This window comes from Neofelis nebulosa, chromosome 8 (genome assembly GCF_028018385.1).
Source record: "Neofelis nebulosa isolate mNeoNeb1 chromosome 8, mNeoNeb1.pri, whole genome shotgun sequence".
Taxonomy (NCBI): domain Eukaryota; kingdom Metazoa; phylum Chordata; class Mammalia; order Carnivora; family Felidae; genus Neofelis; species Neofelis nebulosa.
In genome coordinates, this window is record NC_080789.1 from 117,240,142 (window position 1) to 117,258,135 (window position 17,994).

Sequence of the window (17,994 nt, forward strand, 5' to 3'; positions counted from 1 at the left end):
CAATAACTGAAGTGAAAAATACACTACAGGAAACCAAAAGCAGATTAGATGCAGTAGGATGATCTGCAATCTGGAAGACAGGGTAATGGAAATCAGCCAAGCAGAAAGATAAAAGACAAATGAATTTTAAAAAATGAGGATAGCTTAAGAGACCTCTAGAATATCAAGTGGGCTATCATTTCCTTTATAGGAGTCCCAGAAGAAGAAGAGAGAAAGAAAGGGGCAGAAAACTTACTTGAGGAAATAATAGCTGAAAACCTCCCTAATCTGGGAAAGGAAACAGACATCCATGTCCAGGAATAAAAGCCCCGAACAAGATGAAAACAAAGAGGTCCACACCAAAACACAAATAACCAAAATGTCAAAAATTAAAGAAAGAATCTCAAAAGCAGCAAAAGAGAAGCAACACTTACATATTGCTATCAGCAATCAGCTGATTTTCAACAGGAAGTCTGTAGGCCTGAAGGGAGTGGCATTATTTATTCAAAGTGCTGAAAGAAAAAAAAACCTACAGTCAGGAATACTCTTTTTGACAAGATTATCATTCAGAATTCAAGGAGAGATAGTTTCCTCAACAAAGTAAAAGGTAAAGGAATTCATCACCACTAAAATGAGTTTACTAGAAATGTTAAAGTGACTTCTTTAAGTGGAAAAAAAAGGCCATAACTAGAAATTAGAAAATTTTGAAAGAAAAACGGCTCACTGGTAAAAGTAAACCTACAGTAACGGTAAATGAATCAACTACTTATAAAGCTACTATGAGTATAAAAAGACAAAAGTAGTAAAATCAACTATATATACAATAATGGGTTAAGGGATACACAAAACAAAAAAAAAAGTAAAATATGACATCAAAACGAAACAGGGTGGAAAGCAAAAACATACTGCTCTTAGAATATGTTCAAACTTAAGTGATTAGCAACTTAATATAATATAAACTGCTATGTACATAAGTTGTTGCATATGAACCTCATGGAAACCACATACCAAAACCTATAATAGATACACAAAAAAATAAAGAGAAAGGAATCCAAACATAGCAATAAAAAAAGTCATCAAATTACATAGGAAGACAGCTCCAGAAGAGGAACTACAAAAACAACCAGAAAACAATTTAAAAATTTGCAATAAGTACATACCTATCAATAATTACTTTACATACACATAAAATAAATGCTCCAATCAAAGACATAGGGTGACCGAACATATTAAAAAAAAAAAGACCCATAGATATGCTGCCTATAAGAGACTAACTTCAGACCTAAAAATAAACACAGACTGAAAGTGAAGGGATGAAAAAATATATTATATGCAAATGGAAATAAAAAAGAAAGCTGGGATAACAATACTGATTCAGACAAAACAGACTTTAAAACAAAGACTGTGGCAAGACAAAGAACAATGATACATAGAGATAAAGGTATCAATCAAACAAGAAATACAAGAATTGTAAATACCTATGCACCCATCATGGGGCACCTAAATACATAAAGCAAATATTAAGAGACATAAAAGGAGAAATTGACAGTAATACAATCATAGTAGGAAATTTTAACACTCCGGTTACAAAATAAAAATGTCTCAATAAATTCAAGAAGGTTGAAGCATCTTTTCTGACCACAATGGTATGGAATTAAAGATCAATTACAAGAAAAAAAAATTGAAAAAAATACAAACACATAAAGCCTAAACAATAAACAACCAATGATTCAACAAAAAAACCAAAGAGGAAATCAAAAGATACCTTGAGACAAATGAAAATGGAAAGACAATGTTCCAATATCTAAGAGACGCAGCAAAAGCAGTTCTAAGAGGAAAGTTTATAGCAATACAGGTCTACATCAAGAAACAAGAAAAATCTCAAATAAACTATCTTACCTTATCCAAAGGAACTAGAAAAAGAACAAACAAAGCCCAAAGTTAGAAGGAAAAAAGAAAATAATAAAGATCAGAGCAAAAATAGATGAAATAGAGACCAAAAAACTTAGGATGCACCTAAGAACTAGTTCTTTGAAAAGAAACAAAATGGATAAACCTTTGGCCAGCTCATCATGGAAAAAGAAGACTCAAAAAAATCCAAATGAAAGGAGAAGTAACAGTGAGAACCACAAAAATACATAATAGACTACAAAATTATAATAGATTAAAATGAACAATTATAGGCCAACAAACTGGACAGCCTAGAAGAAATGGACAAATTCCTAAAAACATAAAACCATCCAAGACTGAATCAGGAAGAAATGGAAAATGTGAACAGACCAATTACTAGTTATGAAATTGAATTAGTAATTTAAAAACTCCAAATAAATAAATAAATAAATAAATAAATAAATAAGTAAATAAAGCCCAGGACCAGATAAGTGATCCTGGTGAATTCTTCACAGGTGAATTCTACCAAACATTTAAATAAGAGTTAATATCTACCCTTCCCAAAATATTTAAAAATTTGAGAGGAAGAAGTGCTTCCAAATTCATTTTATGTGGCCAACATCATCACCCTGATATGAAAACCAGATGCAGACACTACAGAAAAGAAAGAAAGAAAGGAAAGAAAGAAAGAAAGAAAGAAAGAAAGAAAGAAAGAAAGAAAGAAAGAAAGAAAAAGAATTACCAGCCAACATCCCATTTGAATATAAATGGAAAAATCTTCAACAAAATATTTGCAGATAAAATTCAACAATACTTTAAAATACTTTAAAAGGATCACACACCACAATCAAGTGGCATTCATTCCAGGGATACTAGGATGGTTCAATATCTATAAAGCAATCAACATGATACACCATGTAAACAAATGGAGGATAAAAATCACGATCATCTCAATAGATCAGGAAGAGCATTTGACACAATTCAACATCCATCCATGATAAAAATGCTCAAAAAGGTGGGTACAGAGGCAATATATTTCAACATAATAATAGCCATAAGTGACAAACAAACAGATAACATCATACTCTATTGTGAAAGCTGTTCTTCTAAGATCAGGAATAAGACAAGGATACCAACTCTCACCACTTTTATTCAACACAGTACTGGAAGTCCTAGCCACAGCAATCAGACAAGAAAAAGAAATGAAAAGCATCCAAATTGATATGGCATAGTGCTGAGAGCCTTGGTTTTCCTGCAACCCAGAAACAGCAATAGGAACAGGCAAAAAAAAAAGCCTCACTATACGCCTGCTCTCACCTGCCAAAATAACAGTATAGAAGCCTACCAAGACAGACAATAACTACTCTACTCCAGCTAAACACCCTAGAAAAACTTATGGCTCCACCCCCAACTATGCCAACATAGTCCAAGTGAGGAAGCTTGACTTCAACCCTCCGAAAGCTATTCTGAAGTACTGCAACACTCCTGCTGGACTGTTGTAAGAAAAGACCAAGCAGTGATCCAGGACTTTCTTTCCCACAAGCTAGTAATGAAGCCCAGGTGGTATCAGTGGGGATCATGTGGGAAACATGAACTTCCAACCCTAGTGGGAAGCAACAAGGCACTCCTTCCCCTCCCTGCTTGGGTAGTATCAGAGGAAGCCAGTGAAGAGCTTGGACTTTCACCATTTCTTACTGTTAACAAGGCCACCCCAGAGTTTTCTCTGTGGACACCATGTGGGAACCAGAACTCCTACCATACAGCATTATCCATGAATACCCCATTGGGCACCAATGGAGACTGAATGGGGAATCTGGATTTCTACCTACACTTGACAATGATGAGGCAGTGGCACCCCATTCTCTACCAGGTGGTATCAGAGGAAGCCAATTATAATAGATTTAAAGAAGATCCATAGTGTCATATCATATTAAATGTCCATGTTTCAATTTTAAAAAATCATAATACTTGGGAATGCAAGCTGGTGCAGCTTCTCTGGAAAACAGTACGGAGGTTCCTCAAAAATTAAAAATAGAACTACCCTATGACCCAGAAATTGCACTACTAGTATTTATCCAAGGGATACAGGTGTGCTGTTTCAAAGGGACACATGAACCCCAATGTTTATAGCAGCACTATCAACAATAGCCAAAGTGTGTAAAGAGACCAAATGTCCATCAATGGATGAATGGATAAAGAAGATGGGGTATACATATATACAATGGAGTATTACTCGACAATCAAAAAGAATGAAATCTTGCCATTTGCAACTATGTGGATGGAACTGGAGGGTATTATGCTAAATGAAATTAGTCAGTCAGAGAAAGACAAAAATCATATGACTTCTCTCATATGAGGACTTTAAGAGACAAAACAGATGAATATAAGGGAAGGGAAACAAAAATAATATAAAAACAGGGAGGGGGACAAAACAGAAGAGACTCATAAATATGGAGAACAAACTGAGGGTTGCTGGAGGGGTTATGGGAGGGGGGATGGGCTAAATGGGTAAAGGGCATTAAGGAATCTACTCCTGAAATCATTGTTGCACTATATGCTAACTAATTTGGATATAAATTAAAAAATAAAATAAAATTAAGTATTATGTTGAAAAAACGAACAAATGATTTAAGGTAGTTACCCTTAAATTCTAATATTTCATTTTATCTTAAAACAAGTACATTTGTTCAGGGGCGCCTGGGTGGTTCAGTCATTAAGTGTCTGACTTCAGCTCAGGTCATGATCTGACCTGAAGTTCCTTCTCAATTCCACATCCCATGAGTTCGTGGGTTCTAGCCCTGCATCAGGCTCTGTGCTGAAAGCTCAGAGCCTGGAGCCTGCTTCTGATTCTGTGTTTCCCTGTCTCTCTGCCCCTCCTTGCCTTGCACTCTGTCTTCTCTCTCTCTCAAAAATAAATAAACATTAAAAAAATTAAAAAAAATCATAATACCAAGAACTGGGAAAGTCTCACACTTAATGAAAAAACACAATCAACAGGTGACAACACCAAGGTGAAAGAGATGTTAGAATTATTATCAGGTATTTCCAAGTAGCCATGATAAAAATGCTTTGACAGCAAATGCAAAAATTCTGGAAACAAGTGACAAAAAATACAAAATCTTTAAATAAATTTTAAAAATCTCAGAAATGTAGGGGCACCTGGGTAGCTCAGTTGGTTAAGCATCTAACTCTTGGTTTCAGTTCAGCTCAGGATCTCATGGTCATGGGATCAAGCCCTACATCAGGCTTTGTGCTGGGTGTGGAGCCTGATTGAGATTCTCCCTCTCCCTCTGCCCATTCCCCACTTGCACACTCAGTGCTTTCCCTCTCTCTCTTAAAATAAAAGTCTCTGAAATGTGACAGAGACAAAGAAGAACCAAACTGAAATATTAGAAACAATAAAGATAATAACCAAAATACAAAGCTCAGCTGATAAACTCAACAATCAAATGGAGGCACAGAGGAAAGAATCAGCAAATGAGATGAAACAACAATAAAAATTAACCAATCTGAATGACAAAGAAAGCAAAATGGAAAAAAAAAAAGAAAAACTTTCAGTGATCTGTGGAACGCTAATAACAGACCTAATATATAAGTTATCAGAATCCCAAAGGAGGAGAAAAAGAAGGTGGAGTTAAAAAAGTACTCAAAGAAACAATGGTTCAAACGTCCCAAATTTGGTAGAAATGTAGTTCAAAAGCTAAGCAAACCACAAACAGGAAACAGACACAGAAATGCATGCCATAATGCATTAATATTAAATTTCTAAAAACTAAAGACAAAAAAAATTTATTGAAAGCAGCCAGAAGAAAACCTTACTTACAGGGGAAAATCCAATTAGATAAACAATACATTTCTCACTAGAAACCATGTGGCCAGAAGGAAATGACAAATATTTTCCAACTTTTGAAAGGAAAGTGTCATCAACCCAAATCTTATACCCAGCAAAAATGTACTTTAGAAATGAAGGAAGAAACCAAGGCATTCTCAAATTAAGGAAAACTTAGAGAATTTGTCACCAGGAGACCTAATGTAAAAATATGTGGCTAAAGACAGTTCTCTAATCAAAAGGAAACAAAGATCTCTGGATCATCAGGAAGAAAGAAAAAACCTAGTATGCAAAAATATGGTTATATAAATAGGCTCTTCTTATTGAGTTCTCTAAACTCAATGGTTTGGTGTTTGAAACAAAATTTGTAACATTCTCTGATGTGTTTCTAAATATATAGAGAAAGAAAGTATGTAGAAAAGATGTAAGGGAGGTGAAGTCTTTTATATTTCATTTGAACTGGCATACTGATGACATCAGTAGACTGTTAAGTTATTTATACACAACATATTACATAGGACAACTAAAAAGCCATACAGATACACTCAAAGACCCTATAGATAAATCAAAATGGAATTATAAAACATGTTCAAATAACTTGCAGAAAGGCAAGAAAAAGAAAATGGTAAAATGAAAAACATAAGACAAAAATTAAGTTGTTGACATAAGTCCTAACATACCAATAATTATATTAAGTGGAAATTATCTAAATAAATCAATTAAAAGACAGAAATTAGCTGTGAGGACTGAAAAAAACATGACCTACCTATATGCCACCAACAAAAATTTACTTCAGTTTATGTAATGATATAAGCAGAGTGAAAATGAAATACTGGAAAAATGTATATTATACAAATATTAATTAAATGATAGCAGAGTGGCTTAACAAAGTAGACTGCAGTGCAAAGGAGATTAGCAGGGCCAGAGAAGAACATCACATAATGATAAAAAGATCAATCCACCAAGAAGACCTAGCAATCCAAAATGTTCCTGAACCAAAAAATAAGACTCTGATGATGTCAAACTTAAACAGCTGAAAGAAGTAGACCACACAATTATAGTTGGAGATTTCAAAATCTCTGTCCCAACAATTGATAGAATAACTAGACATAGAAATTATAGAACTAAAAAACACTACCAACCACCAGGATATAATCCATATTTTTAAAGCATTCCCACCCAACACAGATTGCACATTATTTTTAAGCACCCATGGAACATATGCCAAAATCACATCTTGAGCTATCAAACAAACCTCAACAAATTTAAAAGAATTGAACTCATAAAAATATATTCTCTAACAACAATGCAATCAAACTAGAAATCAGTAACAAAAAGCTAACTGGAAAATCTCCCAAAACTTAAAACTAAACAACATATTTCTAAATAAACTATAGATCAAACAATTCTCAATGGAAATAAAGAAAATACATTGAACTGAATGAAAACAAAAATACACTGTAACAAAATGTGTGGGACACAGCTGAAAGAGTACAAGAGGGAAATACATATCACTTAATGCATACATTAGAAAAAAGGGAAAGTCTCAAATTAATAATCTAAGATTTTGCTTAAGGACTAAACAAGAGAAAAGCAAACCCAAAGCAAGTACGAGGAGGTAAATAATAAAGTTTGAAGCAGGAATCCATGAAATTGGAAACAAACAAACAAACAAGAAAGAAAGAAAACCAATTAAACAAAGAGATGTTCTTCGAAAAGATCAACAAAATTGACAAGCCTCTAACAAGACTGACAAAGATAAAAAGAGTAAAGATTTGAGTTACCTGTAATGAGGTATCATTATAGACCCTGCAGACATCAAAAAGATAATAAAGGAACACCATGAATAACTTTACACACATAAAGTCGAAGACTTAGATAAAATAAACTAATTCTTCAAAAAAACAAAAACACAATTCATCAATTATAAAAGACAATTGAGTATCCCTTATAACTATAAATAAAGTGGAGTTCACGGCCTTCTGCATGACATATCATAGAGAAACTGGAAAAATACAAAGATAAAGAGAGAATTCTGAAAGCAGCTAGAGATAAACAGGCCTTAACATACAAAGGTGGTCACATAAGGGGAGGAGCAGACTTATATACTGAAACTTGGCTAGGCCAGAAAAGAAAAGCAGGAAATCTTCAATGTGATGAACAGGAAAAATATGCAGCCAAGAATCCTTTATCCAGCAAGCCTGTCATTCAGAATAGAAGGAGAGAGAAAGGTTTTCCAAAACAAACAACTGAAGGAATTCATCACCACTAAACCAGCCCTAGAAGAGATCCTAAGGGGGACTCTGTGAGTGAAATGCTCCAAGGACCACAAAGTACCAGAGACATCACTATAAGCATGAAACTTACAAATAACACAATGACTCTAAACCTGTATCTTTCAATAATAACACTGAATGTAAATGGACTAAATGTTCCAATCAAAAGACATAGGGTATCAGAATGGATAAAAAAAAAAAAAAAACAAGACCCATCTATTTGCTGTCTACAAGAGATTCATTTTAGACCCGAGGACACCTTCAGATTGAAAGTGAGGGGATGGAGAACTATCTATCATGCTACTGGAAGTCAAAAGAAGGCTGGAGTAGCCATACTTATATCAGACAAACTAGACTTTAAATTAAAGGCTGTAACAAGAGAGGAAGAAGAGCATTATATAATAATTACAGGGTCTATCCATCAGGAAGAGCTAACAATTATAAATGTCTATGCACCGAATTCGGTCGGAAGCACCCACATACATAAAACAATCACGAACATAAGCAGTCTTATTGGTAAGAATGTGGTAATTGCAGGGGACTTTAATACTCCACTTACAAAAATGGACAAATCATCTAGACAGAAAAATCAGTAAAGAAACAATGGCCCTGAATGATACACTGGACCAGATGGACTTGACCGATATATTTAGAACTCTACATCCTAAAGCAGCAGAATATACTTTCTTCTCAAGTGCACATGGAACATTCTCCAAGACAGATCACATACTGGGGTCACGAAACAGCTCTCATATTGATAAAAGAATTGAGATCATACCATGCACACTTTCAGATCACAATGCTATGAAACTTGAAATCAACCACAGGAAAAAGTCTGGAAAACCTCCAAAAGCATGGAGGTTAAAGAACATCCTACTAAAGAACGAATGGGTCAACCAGGCAATTAGAGAATAAATTCAAAAATTATATGGAAACAAATGAAAATGAAAACACAACATTCCAAAACCTTTGGGATGCAGCAAAGGCAGTCTTAAGAGGAAAATACATTGCAGTCTAGGCCTATCTCAAGAAACAAGAAAAATCCCAAATATAAAATCTAACAACACACCTAAAGGAACTAACAACACCTAACATAACAGCAAAGACACCCCAAACCTGGCAGAAGAAGAGACATAATAAAGATCAGAGCAGAAACAAACAATATAGAATCTAAAAAAAAAAAAAACAATTGACCAGATCAATGAAACCAAGAGTTTGTTTTTTGAAAAAACAAACAAAATTGATATATAAAAAATAAACAAGACCTCTAGCCAGGCTTCTCAAAAGAAAAGAGGGAGGACCCAAATAGATAAAATCATGAATTAAAATGGATTTATTACAACTAATCCCTCAAATACAAGCAATTATCAGGAAAACTATGAAGAATTATATGCTGACAAATTGGACAACCCGGAAGAAATGGACAAATTCCTAAACGCCCACACACTACCAAAACTCAAACGGGAAGAAATAGAAAATTTGAATAGGCCCATAACTAGTGAAGAAATTGAATCGGTTACCAAAAATCTCTCAACAAATAAGAGTTCTGGACCAGATGGTTTCCCTGGAGAATTCTACCAGACATTTAAAGCAGAGTTAATACCTATCCTTCTCAAGCTGTTCCAAAATACAGAAATGGAAAGAAAACTTCTGGAATCATTCTATGAAGCCAGCATTACTTTGATTCCCAAACCAGACAGATACCCAACAAAAAAGGAGAAGTACAGGCCAATATCCCTGATGAATATGGATGCAAAAATTCTCAACAAGACACTAGCAAATCGAATTCAACAGCATATAAAAAGACTTATCCATCATGATCAAGTGGGATTCATTCCTGGGCTGCAGGGCTGGTTCAATATTTGCAAATCAATCAATGTGATACATCACATTAATAAAAGAAAGGATAAGAACCATATGATCCTGTCAATAGATGCAGAAAAAGCATTAGACAAAATACAGCATGCTTTCTTAATAAAAACCCTCAAGAAAATCGGGATAGAAGGAACATACTTAAACATCATAAAAGCTATTTATGAAAATCCCACAGCTAATATCATCCTCAATGGGGAAAAACTGAGAGCTTTCCCCCTGAGATCAGGAACACGACGGGGATGTCCACTCTCAACACTGTTGTTTAACACAGTGTTGGAAGTCCTAACATCAGTAATCAGACAACAAAATGAAATAAAACGCATCAAAATTGGCAAAGAAGTCAAACGTTCACTTTTTTCAGACGAGATGATACTCTACATGGAAAACCCAAAACCCCACCAAAAATCTGCTAGAACTGATACATGAATTCAGCAAAGTCGAAAGGTACAAAATCAATGTAACAGAAATCGGTTGCATTTTACACACCAATAACGAAGCAACAGAAAGAGAAATAAAGAAACTGATCCCACTTACAATTGCACCAAGAACCATAAAATACCTAGGAATAAACCTAACCAAAGATGTAAAAGATCTATATGCTGAAAACTATAGAAAGCTTATGAAAGACATTGAAGATACAAAGAAATGGAAAAACATTCCATGTTCATGGACTGGAAGAATAAATATTGTTAAAATGTCAATACTACTCAAAGCAACCTATACATTGAATGCAGTCCCAATCAAAATTGCATCAGCATTCTTCTCAAACGTAGAACAAGCAATCCTAAAATTTGTATGGAACCACAGAAGACCCTGAATAGCCGAAGTAATATTGAAGAAGAAAATCAAAGAGGGAGCCATCACAATCCCAGACTTTAGCCTCTACTACAAAACTGTAATCATCAAGACAATATGGTATTGGCACAAAAACACACACATAGACGAATGGAATAGAGAACCCTGAATTGTACCCACAAATATATGGCCAACTAATCTTTGACAAAGCAGGAAAGAGTATCCAATGAAAAAAAAGACAGTCTCTTTAACAAATGGTGCTGGGAGAACTGGACAGCAACATGCAGAAGAATGAAACTAGACCACTTTCTTACATCATACACAAAAATAAACACAAAATAGATGAAAGACCTGAATGTGAGACAGGAAACCATCAAAACCCTAGAGGAGAAATCAGGAAAAAAACCTCTCTGACCTCAGCCGTAGCAATTTCTTACTCAACACATCTCCAAAGGTAAGGGAATTAAAAGCAAAAATGAACTATTGGGACCTCATCAAGATAAGAAGCTTCTGCACTGCAAAGGAAACAATCAACAAAACTAAAAGGCAACCGACGGAATGGGAAAAGATATTTGTAAATGACGCATCGGATAAAGGGCTAGTATCCAAAATCTATAAAGAACTCACCAAACTCCACACCCGAAAAGCAAATAATCCAGTGAAGAAATGGGCATAAGAAATGAATAGACACTTTTCCAAAGAAGACATCCAGATGGCCAACAGACACATGAAACAATGCTCAATGTCACTTATCATCAGGGAAATACAAATCAAAGTCACAGTGAGATACCACCTCACACTGGTCAGAGTGGCTAAAATGAACAAATCAGATTATAGATGCTGGCAAGGATGTGGAGAAATGAGAACCCTCTTGCGCTGTTGGTGGGAATGCAAGCTAATGCAGCCACTCTGGAAAACAGTGTGGAGGTTCCTCAAAAAAGTAAAAGTAGAACTACTCAATGACCCAGCAATAGCACTGCTGGGAATTTACCCAAGGGACACAGGAGTGCTGATGCATAGGCGCACTTGTACTCCAATGTTTATAGCAGCACTTTCAACAATGGCCAAATTATGGAAAGAGCCTAAATGTCCATCAACTGATGAATGGATAAAGAAGATGTGGTTTATATATACAATGGAATACTACTTGGCAATGAGAAAGAATGAAATCTTGCCATTTGCAGCAATGTGGATAGAACTGGAGGATATTATGCTAAGTGAAATAAGTCAGTCAGAGAAAGACAGATACCATATGTTTTCACTCATATGTCGATCTTGAGAAACTTAACAGAAGACCATGGGGGAAGGGAAGGGGGAAAAACGTGACAAACAGACAGGGAGGGAGGCAAACCATAAAATACTCTTAAATACAGAGAACAAACTGAGGGTTGATGGGGAGGGGTGGGGGAGAGCAGAAAGTGGATGATGGGCATTGAGGAGGGCACTTGTTGGGATGAGCACTGGGTGTCGTATGGAAACCAATTTGACAATAAATTTCATATTTAAAAAAACACTGCAGAGCAGTGTATATCCTCTTGTGAATATACACACAAAAATCTCTAACAAAACATTATCACATAAAATTCAGCAACATATAAAAATGTATGTACACATAACCAATGGTATTTATTTCAAGGATACAAAGTTGGTGCAATCTTCACAAATCAATCTACTTACCACCACGTTAACAGACTAAAGGAGAAAAATCACATGATCATATCAACTAATGTAGAAAGAGAATTTGATAAAATTCCACACCCATTCATGATAAAATCTCTCAAAAAAAATAAGGAGAGGGGAACATTCTCCATTTGATAAAGAATGTTACAAAAACTACATTTAACAACACAGGTAACGGTAAAAAACTGAATGTTTTTCCTCTAAGATCTGGAACAAGGCAAGGATTTCTGCTCTGATGACTCTTATTCAACACCGTGCTGGCAGTTCTATTCAGTGTAATAAAGCAAGAAAAGGAAATAAAAGACATACAAATATAAAAGGAAGAAATAAAGCTGTCTCTATTTGCAGATGACATGACTATCTGCATAGTATAGCCCAAGGATTCTACAAAAGAACTAGAACAACTAAGGAAGTTCATCAATGTCACAGGTTACAAGAGAAAGATGAAATATTATGATCATTTCTATATACTAGCAATGAACATGTAAATACAAAAACTAAAACTCCAATGCCATTTATAATCACTTAATATATTAGATACTTAGGCATAAATCTATCAAAACATGTACAGTACTGGTATGTCAAAAACTACAAAATACTGATGAAAGAAATAATAATCTAAAAATGGAGAAACATATTAGGTTCATGGATTGCAAGACTCAACATAATAAAGATGTCAGTTATCATCAAATTGATATGCAGGTTTAATGCAAGTCTTTACAAAATTCCAGCAAGACTTTTTGTAGCTATAGACAAAATTATTGCAAAATTTATAAAGAAAGTCAAGGGATTTAAATTTAACTTTTTTTTTGGAAAAAGAAGAATAAAGTCTGAAGAATTACTCTACCTGGTTTAAAACTTATTTTAGAGCTATGGTAAATCAAGGCTGTGTGGTAGAGATGGGAAGACAGATATACGGAATAATGGTACAAAATAAAGAATTCAGAAATAGACTAAAAAATATGCTTGACTGTAGAGAAAATTGAAAAAGAAATTCAATTGAGGAAAGATAGCCTTTTCAACAAATGGTGCTGGAACAATTGGGCATTATGGACAAAAAAAGAGAAAAAAAGACTTTCATCTGGGTCTTATACCTTATATAAAAACTAGTTCAAAATGTATCAGTCTTTGATGTACACTATGAAACTACATATACTTTTAGGGGAAAAAAATAGGATAATCTCCAGGATCTCTGATGAGTTCTTAGATTTGACACCAAAACCATGACTCCTAAATGAAAACTGGATAAAGTGGCCTTAATTAAAATTAGAAAAGTTTGCTTTATATAGTTACAAGAGTGGGAGAAGATATTTACAAACCACATATCTGACAAATGACTAGTGTCTTGAATATATAAAAAATTCTTGAAATTTATCAGTTAAAAAATACAACCAAATGCATCATCTATGGAATAAATAATTCATAAATTTATTCTATGAAACAAATAATTCATGGGCTTTATTGAAAACTTCTGCTCTGCAAAAGACACTGTCAAAAAATGAGAAGACAACCCACAGACTGGAAGAAAATGTTTTAAAAGATATATCTGGTGGTGAACAGACACATGAAAAAATGCTCCACATCACTCATCATCAGGGAAATACAAATCAAAACCACAATGAGATACCACCTCACACCTGTCAGAATGGCTAACATGAACAACTCAGGCAACAACAGATGTTGGCGAGGATGTGAAGAAAAAGGATCTCTTTTGTACTGCTGGTGGGAATGCAAACTGGTACAGCCGCTCTGGAAAACAGTATGGAGATTCCTCAAAAATTAAAAATAGAACTACCCTATGACCCAGCAATTGCACTACTAGGTATTTACCTAAGGGATACAGCTGTGTCGTTTCAAAGGGGCACATGCCCCCAAATGTTTATAGCAGTGCTATCGACAATAACCAAAGTATTCATTGATGGATGAATGGATAAAGAAGATGTGGTACGTATGTATGTGTGTATACACACACACACACAATAGAGTATTACACAACAATCAAAAAGAATGAAATCTTGCCATTTGCAACTACCTGGATAGAACTGGAGGGTATTATGTAAGCAAAATTAGTCAGAGAAAGACAAATATTATATGAAGTCACTCATATGAGGAATTTAAGATACTAAACAGATGAAAATAAGGGAAGGGAAGCAAAAAGAATATAAAAACAGGGAGGGGGACAAAAACACAAGAGACTCTTAAATATAGAGAACAGAGGGTTACTGAAGGGGTTGTGGGAGGGGGATGGGCTAAATGGGTAAGGGGCATTAAGGAATCTACTCCTGAAATCACTGTTGAAATCATCTACTCCTGAATTGCTATATGCTAACTTGGATGTAAATTAAACAATAAATAAAATTTAAAAAAAAGATGTATCTGGAAATGGACTTCAAAAATTGTAAGAAACCCTTAGAACTTAAAAATAATGAACAACCTGATTCAAAAATGGGCAAAAGACCTGAACAGACACCTCATCAAAGAAGATATAAGATGACAAATAAGCATATGAAAAGGGTATGATTAATTTTTCTAGGCTTGGTGTATATTGCTCTTTTATTCAAGAAATCGGCAGTTATAAAACAAATCTACCTGTCAAAGGCTCTTGGTCATTTTGAAAAATAAATAACATTAAGATTTGAAAAAAAATGGGCGCCTAGGTGGCTCAGTTGGTTAAGTGTCTAATTTTTGCTCAGGTCACGATCTCACAATTCATGAGGTTGAGCCCTGCATACGGCTCTGTGTTGACAACTCAGAGGCTGGAGCCTGCTTCAGATTCATGTCAATAGGGAATTGCAAATTAAAATAACAATGAGATACCACTAAATATCTCTTAGAATAACTAAAATTCAAAACAGTGACACCGCCAGATGTTGCCAAGTATACGGAGTAACAAGAATATTCATTCATTCACTGCTGATGGGAATGCAAAATGACATAGGCACTTTGAAAGACAGCTGGGCAGCTTCTCACAAAACTAAACTCCTACCATATGATCCAGCAAACATATTCCTTGTTATTTACTCAAATGAGTTGAAAACTCATGTTCACACAGAAACCTACACACAGGTATTTATAGCAGCTTTATTCATAATTGCCAAGACTTGTAAGCAATCAAGATATCCTTCAGTAGGCAAATGGATGAACAAACTGTGGTACACCCAGACAATGGACTGTTACTCAATGCCAAAAAGAAATTAGCTATCAAGCCATGAAAAGACATGGAGGAAACTTAATGCATGGTATTAAATGAAAGAAGCCGACCTGAAAAGGCTACATACTGCCTGATCCCAACTATATGACAAAACTATGGAGACACTAAAAAATAATCCATGGTAAACAGGGAAAGAAGGTTGAATAGCAAGAGCACAGAGTACTTTTAGGGCAGTGAAATGACTTTCTATGATACTGTAATGTGGATAAATGTCATTATACATACACTTGTTGAAAGCCATAGAATATAAAGTGGACCCTGCACTTTATAAACTATGGACTTTGGGTAATTGTAATGCATCAATATAGGCTCATTCTTTGTAACAAATGTACCACTCTCTTGAGAGATATTGATACTAGGGGAGGCTGTGCATGTATAGTGGCAGGGAGTATATAGGAACTCTCTGTAGTTTCTGTTTCATTTTGCTTTGAACCTAAAATTTCTCTAAAAAATAACGTCTATGAAAAATTAAAATTAAAAAATTTAAACCCCAAACAATTCAGATATTAAATTTGCAATTGATATATGAATATTTCACTAAAAGAGGACATACAAAAGACAAATAAGCAAATGAAAAAAAAAATCTACATCATTAGCCATTATGTAAATACAGATGAAAACCACAGTGAGATATCCCTACATACCTATCGGAATGACTAAAATATAGTGACAATACCAAACACTGGTGAGGATACAGAGAAAATGAATTACCCATATATTGCCGATGAGAATGTAAAATGGTACAATCACTCTAGAAGACAGTTTGGCGGCCAGAGTAAACATGCAACTACCATACAAACAAGCAATTGTATTCCTAGACATTTATCTATGAGAAATGAAGACTATAGTTTTGAATGTGTTTCATTGACGAAAATTGTGTAAAGGATACCTAAAATTTCCCTACATTATTTCTTATAACTGCATGTGAATCTACAGTTACATCAAAAATTTTAAAACTGCATAAAGCAATAAAACTGTTGATAAGTTTGAAATTTGTATGACAACAATAGCACAAAGGAGGAAAGAAACAAGTATATTAGCTGGTATCAATCTGAACTAGATTGATATACATTGAAATGTTAATTGTAATCCCTAGGAAAACCAAAACACAAGGAAATTAAAATGGTATACTAGCAAATATTTATTTACAATGAAAGAGAGCACTACTGGAGAAATGGAGAAATAGAAGAGACCTAAGACATATGAAAGAAAAATAGCAAAATGGCAAATATAAATCCTACCTTAGCCAACATGCTAAATCTTCCTGCTATGGAGATTGGTTTAGTGATGGATATAAGGTTGAACAAATATGGAAGCTAACATATTCATTGTTTGAGGAGTTCACTCTCCCACTGGACAAGAAAAAGGATGACTTAGTTGATGCTGGCCTTCAACTGGTGAACACAGTGGAGCCAAGGGATATGGCTTGCTGATGTAAGGAAATGGGTAACAGGGGAAAATAAACTGATTCTTGCTTGACATTGTTGAGCTGCCAAGTGTGCCAGTATTAGAACATACATTGCCTCTGAGTGGATAAACTAGACAAATTCAGCCTGCAGGAGCATGGCTTTGCTATTAGTCCTTCATGTAAATAAAATGGCACCTCTTTCTCCAAACAGATCCAGTTCCATGCCTGAACATATTGGTTGGTAAGCTGAATTCAGGCCCCACCTGCCCCCCCTTGCCCAGGCTCCTTGGAGCAGTGAACAATCTACACAACCATATACTGGATCTCTGAGCCTTGTCTGAAATATGCTCATTTTGGGGGGTTTTGTTTTGTTTCGTTTTTAAATATAGTTGACATACGATGTTAAATTAGTTTCATCCTGGAGTTTTTACATGAACCAATACATCTTCCTTGTTGATTAACCCACTTTGAGTAAGTCACTCCTATTACTTGCACCCAGAAGTAGCATAACTCATACAGCATTTCTTATAAAATGAGATGTTACAAAGAATAGATGCTAAAATCTGGAATCATCTGAGCTGAGAAGGTAGGCTGGAAGTTGGCAACCTCTGTATGTTGCAACTGGTTAAAATATTTCCTATTGTATTTTGGGACTCTGAGCACATGTCTACCAAGGCTAAAGCATTAAGACATCTGGTTAAAAAAATCAATTAGGATTTTGGAGATTTTGAGTATATAATACAGCCTTGAGTTAGGTCTTATGTGAGTGACATAAGCTTAGGCTACAGGTGGTCTTTCTGAAAGTAGAGAGGAAATACAAAATAATAGTTGCTGTCTTACCCAATCTCTGCTTAACTGATTGTTTTGGTCAATTAATATATTCCATTCTTCTGTAAAACATTCTGACTGAAGCCTGTAGTCCACAGAATGTTCGTGGCTATAGGTGCCACCCTTAACCTACCAGGCATACCCGTTCCCATCAACGGAGTTTTATGGCTACCCAGTTTGTCTCTTTTCCTAAACTTATTTATGCCAGTTACACTTATTGCAA

At 34.9% G+C, this 17,994-nt stretch overlaps 1 long non-coding RNA gene across 6 annotated transcripts in view; it reads right to left on the bottom strand.

Annotated features, from left to right (window-relative positions):
• LOC131483461 (uncharacterized) overlaps positions 1–17,994 on the bottom strand; it is a 124,492-nt gene that overhangs the window by 82,025 nt on the left and 24,473 nt on the right. For 4 of the 6 annotated variants that reach the window (XR_009247695.1, XR_009247694.1, XR_009247696.1 and 1 more), the window contains one exon: positions 414–491. The exons of the other annotated variants lie outside the window; for them this stretch is intronic. This is a non-coding gene — a long non-coding RNA (uncharacterized LOC131483461). The remainder of the gene's footprint in view (positions 1–413; positions 492–17,994) is intronic. 6 annotated transcript variants of the gene reach the window in all.